The sequence below is a fragment of the Mytilus edulis genome, chromosome 7 (assembly GCF_963676685.1).
Source record: "Mytilus edulis chromosome 7, xbMytEdul2.2, whole genome shotgun sequence".
Classification (NCBI taxonomy): domain Eukaryota; kingdom Metazoa; phylum Mollusca; class Bivalvia; order Mytilida; family Mytilidae; genus Mytilus; species Mytilus edulis.
In genome coordinates, this window is record NC_092350.1 from 31,293,169 (window position 1) to 31,302,385 (window position 9,217).

Below are 9,217 nucleotides of genomic sequence, written 5' to 3' on the forward strand. Positions count from 1 at the left end.
TTTCAAAAATTCTAATTTTTGTTAACAGTTTATTTATAATTATGAACATATCAATGATAACTCAAGTCAACACAGAAGTGCAACAAAAAACAAACCATGCAACACACACAGAAACGAACTATACTAGCAGACGGTTATTAATAGAATAACAATCCCTTCTTCTTCTAAAAAATATTATACGTTTTGGCTTAATTTGTTGGTAAGAGACGTGTTTTCAAATTAAACATTGCAAAGTTACAGCACAACAAAAGCAACGGTGACTGATAGTTCTTACTCTAAAATACATATGCGTGTACTATTGACACATTTTCTGCTTTAATATTTTATATTTAGAACAAACAGACCGAAACTTTAAGTGGTAAAATGATCAGGAACACAATATTTACCAACATGCAAAAATGCTGTAACTATCAATATGTCCTTAATAAAGTAGTTGTCGCAATTGATGCCTTTTTCATATCTCAGCATTTTTTCCTTTTTATTCTTTACTTATTGTTAGTCAGCAATATATGCCCTAAACATACATCATCGTCTGGAATGAAACCATCAATTAACTCATTATATTAGTGTTTACCCTTAGAATACACACACCATATAATTATTAAATAAAAAGATTACAAATAGAGGTAAATTTTACACATAACAAAATCACAATTTATTATTAGTTCATAATTTATTTGGATAAAGTTATCAATCGTGTCACATGATTACTTTCATTAATTTGAGTACTGTTAGAACACAAAAAGAAGCTTAGAAAATATTCATTTTTACTTATTATAAGACATATTTGTCCATATTATGTTTATTAATGATATTTATTGATTGTGATCGTAAATTTAAACATTTACTTACAATAATTTTTCCATTTTTAAATTTAACGATTTAACTTGATTATTATGATTATATTGTGATATGATTGATAATCAAATTTTGTTCTTGAACTATTACATACCGATCTCATGTTAATATATTAATAAGAATGTCGTATGTCTATACTACACATTATATATTTGTACTTCACAAAATAATCTATCGTTAACTCCCATCTGCAACATGTTTCAGTGGGCGGAGTTTAAACGTACTTCTTATTAAATTTTTTTTGAATATATTCACAGAGTCACTAAAACTATAAAAAATAGATAATTTGGTTATCATGCTTATCGTATTTAGAATTTAACACGCACGTTTGTACTATTATGGAATCCTATTAACTCCTACCCACTAAAACTTAAATGTATAAAAGAAGCCGAAACTTCATGTATCAGGTTGGTTGTTTGTATTTACATGTAGTAAGTATCTGACTCAATTTTACAATTCAACTTAAGACACACGTACAAGTTATTTATGTGTACTACGTATACGTGTTTGTGTATAATCTACATTTTGCCATCTTAAGATGTATTAAAAAAATGCAAACAAGTGAACTCACTAGCACTTTACTCGAATGAAAAAAAATCAGATGATAATCATTAAATTTTCAATTTATTTTTTTAGGGAAAATAATTGATAAAGACCATCTTTCTCTAGGTGTTTCCAGACAGATAATATGCGTTACCCTTTCTTTAATATTCGGTGAAGATAAAAAAAAAAAATCGAATTTAAAGTAAGCGGTTATGCATTTTGTCATTTCAACCACATTATTTCCAAATGCCTGTAGATTGTTGATACCGTTGAAAACAATACCAGATATTGTTTTTATATGCATATGTATGGTCGTATATTTTTTATGGTAAAATCATGAGAATTGTGTCTTATATCATATAGAATAGTAATATGATGTTATATGTCTCTTTATGTCTAAACTTGCCTTGGCAGTAGAATTGTTTTTGTTGCTCTTGGGAAATTTATAATTTTAGCAGCATGGGGAGCCAAGTGTATGTCCCTCGTGAACGTAATATGGTGGAGGACTTCAACATAATACCGTTAAGTGTATTTTATGTGAGCTGGTTACCCCAAGGATGGTGATACAACTTCTATCATTTAAGACCAACAGGCTGGTGACGAAATTAATTTTGACTACGTTACAATCTAAGAAGTTTCATACAACAGGGTATATAATTATATAGTTACCATGCATTTGACATCGGACCAGATTTTTAGATCATTGTGTAAAATTTGGATGTTCAGGATGATTAAGCATATAATCAGAAGTAACCACGTCAGCAAATAGATAACTACATTTTGAAAGATTTAAAGAACTGTCATTAAACTACTAGAACATGTTTGTCATAAAAAAAATTCGTAACTGTTAATGGTTATCTGATCTTTAAATTTTCGTTTTGAGTCGATCGAAATTTCTTCACAAACAATCAAACTTTTAACCGTATTGGAGTTGGATATCAAGTGAAAAACAGTTGTGTGTGTGCAGAAAACTGTTACATGTGTCATATAACGTCCATATCATCTTACTTCGAAAATAAATCCTTAGTAAATAACCTTATCTTTCGGAATTAATCGGTATGACCTTTGTAGTGTATTAAAGATTTAGCAGTGAAAATGTGTAACAGATTTGAACGATTAAGAATTGAGAAATTCTACTACAGACTGTGAGATTTATCTCGTCGTACATTACTAAATTACAAGGAAAACATAAACTTTTTTTCAAACATAAATATTGAATTCAATTTGTTATCAGTGATTTATTTTTTATGAATTAAAATTAGCAGACAATAAACGGGATAGACACACACTTTATCAAACTTTGATTACAGGCTTTACTTTTATGAAAAATATGACCTACATATGAAGATGAATAACTGGTTTCTTAGATTTTAACAAAAGGTTTATTCATTTTGTCTCATTAAAATTTTCAGAAGAAAAAAGATGATTACCAATTGGTATCATTCATTAAATAAAATGAGTTGTGCACAATGTTAAAAACATCTGATTAGAGAACAGAATCTAATTATCATTTATTTAAAATTATATTCAGGGAAGTAGAACACGTTTGGAATCTCTGACATGAAAATAAAATTATTAAACCAATTACAGTAGCACAAGGAGAAACCTTCATATGGAAAACCGCCTCTTCCTCGTATGAACATGAACACATGATAGTATTTAGTACAGTTATAAGTCTTTTAAAAAATAGTATGAAAAGGGAAAATAAATATTTACATAGGACACATTCATCCACATGAGAGATTTCACTTTCATCATGGATATGTTGTCCTCTTCTAAATTAACTGTTACCATAAATTACTTAAAACCCTTACTTAATTTTTCGATAGAAATAAAGATTTTGTATTGGAGTTTGGTTGCACTTATTTCAAACGGGATAGCACATCCTCATTCTTACGGAAATGTTGTTACACGTGCCTGTAAATTTAGAAATGATCCTTGTAAACGTATCGCTCCTTTAAATAAACTTATTCTAAAAGGTTACAAAATCAACACTGTATTAAGATCAATGAATATTGTTTTTATTGGTATAAATATTGATTTTTGTATCAGTAAATTAAAAGCAAACTAAATATTACTAGTATGTTATATACATATACACATTCATGGATCTACAATCTGTCGATACCTGTATCTTGGCATTGCACAAGGTCATGTTTTCTCTGACTGTTTATGACGTCTATACACTAAATCCATTGGATGTTGGATGTGAACGGATTGATAATTTAGTCTTAGATGCATGACTTTTTTATCAGTTGTTAGTGGCTTTGAACTATCAGTACTCTCAGATCTGTTCCTATTGTCTTTCTGTTGTTGTGATGTACAAGTACCCGGCCACGTCCACTTGTATTTTTGTATAGTTCTATAGCTACCATGCATTTGACATCGGACCAGACTTTTGGATCATTGCGTAACTTTGGATGTTCAGAATGATTTTGTACATCTGATGAGTTAAGCCTTTTTCAACTGATTTTTATAGTTCGTTCTTATGTTGTACTGTTAAACCACTGTCCAAGGTTAGGGGGATGGTTGGGTTCCCGTTTACATGTTTAACCCCGCCACATTATGTATGTATGTGCCTGCTCCGAGTAAGGAGCCTGTTATTCAGTGGTTGTCGTTTGTTTATGTGTTATATATTTGTTTTATGTCCCATTTATGGGCATTATGTTTTTTGGTCTGTGCGTCCGTTCGTTCGTCCGTCCGTCTTTTCGTTCATCCGTCTGTTTGTTCGTCCGTCTGTCCAGCTTCATGTTAAAAATTTTTGTCGAGGTAGTTTTTGATGAAGTTGAAGTCCAATCAACTTGCAACTATGTACACATGTTCTTTATGATATGATCTTTCTAATTTTAATGCCAAATTAGAGATTTTACCCCATTTTCACGGTCCAATGAACATAGAAAATGATAGTGCAGATGGGGCATTCGTGTACTGGGGAAACATTCTTGTTTGTTTAGTTTTATATATAAATGAGGCCGTTAATTTTCTCGTTTGAAATGTTTTACATTGTTATTTCGGGGCCTTTTATAGGTGACTATGTAGCAAGGGCTTTGCTCGTTGTTGAAGGCCGTACGGTGGCCTATAGTTGTTACTTTCTGTGTCATTTAGGTCTCTTGTGAAAAGTTGAAAAAAAATTTCGACTCTCCTCCCCTCGAAAAAAATCAAGAAAAGGAAGCTTGATTTTTTTATTCAATAAATTATCAACATTTTACTTATTGATTAATAGGTTCGCTACTCAGTTTCAAAATAACAAACTTTTCATAACACTAAAATTGAGAATGGAAATGGGGAATGTGTCAAAGAGACAACAACCCGACCATATAACAGACAACAGCAGAAGGTCAACAATAGGTCTTCAATATGGGAATAATAAAGAAATGACTTAAAATCATAATATTTAGAGTTGGAAAAATTTACTTGAATAAAATTCGTTACTTTTGTTTTTTTGAAAGACCATATTGTCCTTTTTCTTTACAAGAGCGTACGTACGATAAGATGTGTGTGATATAACTCTAGTTAAAATTTAAAAAAGTAAAATCACAAAAATACTGAACACCGAAGAAAATTTAAAACGGAAAGTCCTTAATCAAATGGTAAATTCAAAAGCTCAAATACATTAAACGAATAGATGGATAACAACTGTCATATTCCTGACTTGGGACAGGTATTTTCTTATGTAGAATATGGTGGATTGAACCTGGTTTTATAGCTAGCTAAATCTCTCACTTTTATGACAGTCGCATCGAATTCCACTATATTGGATTTTACATTGTCTCAGATGTGTGCCCATAATGATATGAACAGTTTCTTATATGAAATAAATGATGAAGATTAAATGAGCTCAACAGAAAACTGAATGTAGAGGTTAAATTGAATAACGTAAAAGTGAAATGAACACATGATGAAAAGTGTAAAATGTGCAGCCGCTGGAAAGTACAAAATGCAGCGCCGCTTACTTTAAATTCGATGTTTCATTAATATATCACCGAATATTAAAGTAAGGGCAATGCAAATTGTTATTCTGAGTGATCATCTGATTCAACATGATAAATAATATACATTTTGCATTCACAATTCGTTTATCATCAACAGAAATCTTACAGTCATGCATTTGAATATTTTAAATTAAAATGAACAATGTTCACAGTGTAGATACTATTCTGTACCCTATCCGGAAGTCGCGATTTTCGAAGCGATGATTTCCAACTGGCTAACAGGACGGTTTTGCCTACGGTAACTTTTCTCATCATTTGTTTACTCCTATATCTACAAAGTGATTTGAATATCTTCAAGGTATATATAGCATCATAAATATGAGTAACTGTAACAAAAACATGCATTAGAATATAAAATATACGTGTGCATCACATCAACTTGGTAGAAAAAAGTGAAATCGATGAACAATTTTGCTCTCGTAGTACAAAGCAAATAATCTTTTATTGCAAATATTTGCATCAGTTTACAGTTAAATATATACTGTTTCAATATTCTTTTCGTATTTAAGTAGAATATTCGTATTTCCCATAAAAAATGTGTTTTCCTTGAGGATTCCAAAATAAATTACTGTACGATCAGTCTAGAACTGACTGTATTCTAGAAGCGATTTCAGATTCTTTGACTATATGACCAGTCGTGATTTTGAAGAAAAAACAACAGCAATTTGAAGGTATATATACGTGTATATGTGATATTATGAACTATCCAGGGAACTATAACGTGTAATTACTTTCATCAGACAATACAAATATATTTCTAATGAATTTTTTAGATGGCAAAATAATTGTATTTTTGTTCCATCAGTCTTATTTAAAATCAAATGCCTAAAAAGTAATACATGATTCGCTTGTGGACTTTGTAATAGTGTATCGTTACAATTATCTGTTTAGGAGATAACTGTATTGTATTTTAAGCTCCGACGGCATCAACTGGGGATTTGATGGTCGCAAATTAAGTTTACTGGCGACGCGTTAGTTGGAATCCCCTTTTCTCCTGGATTGGACCCCTCTCCATTTAAGAATGCCCCCCCCCCCCCCAATGTATATTAAGTGGTTTATGAGGAGATGCGCTTACTAAACCGGCGAAACATATTGTACCGGTCCAACGGACGAACGGAAAGACGGAATTCTTTATCATTATAACCCCCCGCTTGACAAAGTGGTGTACAATTGAGTGTCAAAGAGACAGCTCTACATCTTAAACAAAGTGAAGGAACTGTGATCAATTATAGGCTACAGTACGGCCTCGAATGTGTGTAAATACATGCATTTTTATATAACAACTAAATCTGTGTGTTTGTACAATTTTAAGAATAACGGAGGATATTTCTGAAACTTATATACTAGTATACATCAAACCTTCCTCTTATTTTAGCAACATTTAAACATCCTTATACTTAATGCAGTAAGTCGAGTATACCCTATCAAGCTAAAACATGTTTCATAAGTTTTCAGGATGTGAATGTATTGAAATATATTTGTGTTATTTAGAAAAATGCCACCTTCTAATGTATCGTAAATAACTTTGAAATCACCACTAGAATACAGTGACATAAAGACTGATCATACAGTTTTAAAATATACAAGCGAGACTGATCGTACAGTGAGAAATTCAAACAAGTGTAATTTTCTTATTTCTGGCTTCAAAGATCTGGTTGAAACTTTTACCACCACTTGAAATATACCTCATTTAGTTAATTAAGTTTTTACGTTAACTTGTACACTAAGAGGGTAAAAAAGATTGTTTTTAGGTTCGCCGACTGATTTGTCTAAGTGATGCACTTGAAAATCTATCGATTAAGGTGAAGATACGAATAATTAATGTGCTGAATTTAATTCTAAACTATTTGAGAATATCGATGTCGGCTGAATTAATCATTAAGCAATGTACAGATGATCAACTTACCGTTTAATTCAGTATACCCATCAAATTTAAAATGTGATCCAAAAAGTTCTCGCTTCGAAAATCGCGACTTCCGGATAGCGTACAGAATAGTATCTACACTGTGATGTTTAGATCAACGAGTACTAAATAATCTTTATCAGCATGGTGTATCCTTCGCTGCTTTCCTTGAACTCATGAAATAAAAAGACATCAACTTACATCTTTATTCTCAATATGACGATGCATTACTAAAGTGTAACATTTGTTCAAATGCGTTAAGAAAAAAAACCAGTTATTTAACAGAAATCATACCTCAAATTTGTAGAATTGAGGACCGTTCTTTTCCGATGTTGAAGTTGTTACTGCATTATAATGAAAATTATATTTCTTTATATCTTCAAATTTAATAATCATCAAACAGCTACACTTATAACGTTTATATCATGATTAACATCGTGCTGATTGTGAATAATGAAATTAAAGTCCGGCTTTATATATGTTTAATAATCTGAAGTAGGCGTTACTTAACATTGCAGCAGACGTGCAACAGTGTCAATGCAGTTCATACGTTCAGCCCTATCCGCTTCATTTCCGATAATTATAATTATTGTAAATTTCTACGAAAGATAATCAGCTTAAGTTCAAATCTATATATCAATATATAGATATGATATAATTACAAAACATTACATTTCATGTCATTAAGGATGTTCGCGTGTCACGTTTTGGGATTTCTGTCAGATTTTTTTAATCCTCTCATTGACCCCTATTTTTCTTTTTATAAATATTTTACAAGTATAATTATAAGCCATCTGTCAAATTCTTATAAAATTTTATCAATTTTGTAATAGTTTGTTTGAAAACTTACACTTGTCAATGATAAAGCTATTAAAAAATCAAGAGAGAACATTTTCCAACAAAAATTTCAATGGCTAATATCTAGAAAACAAGCACATTGGCCTATAATTATCTAAATTTTGTGGGTTTTTTTAATTATTATTCCCCTATCAATATATTGAAACTGAGTAGCGAACCTCCTTAATCTTTAAGTAAAAGGTTGATAATTTATTGAATAAACCAATCAAGCTCCCTTTCATTGGAATTATTACGAGGGGAGGGGAGTTGGGTAGAAATTTTCAACTTTTCACTAAGTATATATGGAATTTGCTGATATTTTTGATTGGACTGAATTGGTTATTTATTGATATGTATGGAAGACATTATTTGTTTAACATACAGGATAAAAATAATAAATCTAAAATATAAGCTGTAAATATCCTACTGAAAATTGAATCCAAGCGAATTCTATCATTTACTTAAAATAGAGTTTCTTAATTTTAAAATTCTCCCAAAAAAAGTCAGCGCTAAATTTTGATGTTAAAGGCATTTTCAAAAAAGATTTTTCTTTTTATTACTAGTACTTGTTTTAGTATAATTTAACAGCAAAGGACAACGATAACCAAAATTGATTTAATCTCTAAGTGAAGGACATTATCAAATCTAGCTACCGATCAACATCGTTCCTGTTTATTTTGAGGATAGATACTGAGCATATATAAATCTCTGAAATTGTATTAAGGGAATGATTTCAGGCATTCATAACGTGCTGAGCTGTTAAAAAAAATAAGCCACAATATTACTTTTTACTTTCAATATTTTGTGTAAATGAATTTCAAAGGGTCCATTACAACACCTATCTAAAAATGTATGTACACGTAACAATGAAGAGGAAAAGTTCCAATGTGCGTACGATACTTATTACATATATAAGAGATCATTTGTTAATTTAAATTATGAAACTGTTCGTTTATTTGCAAAATTACTAATAACCACTTACGGAAAAGTTCAAATAATATCATCCTCACTTACTGCATGCGATGATTGCTAAGCGTAAGTATAAAAAAAATTGGTATGATTGCCAATGAGACAGTTGTCCACA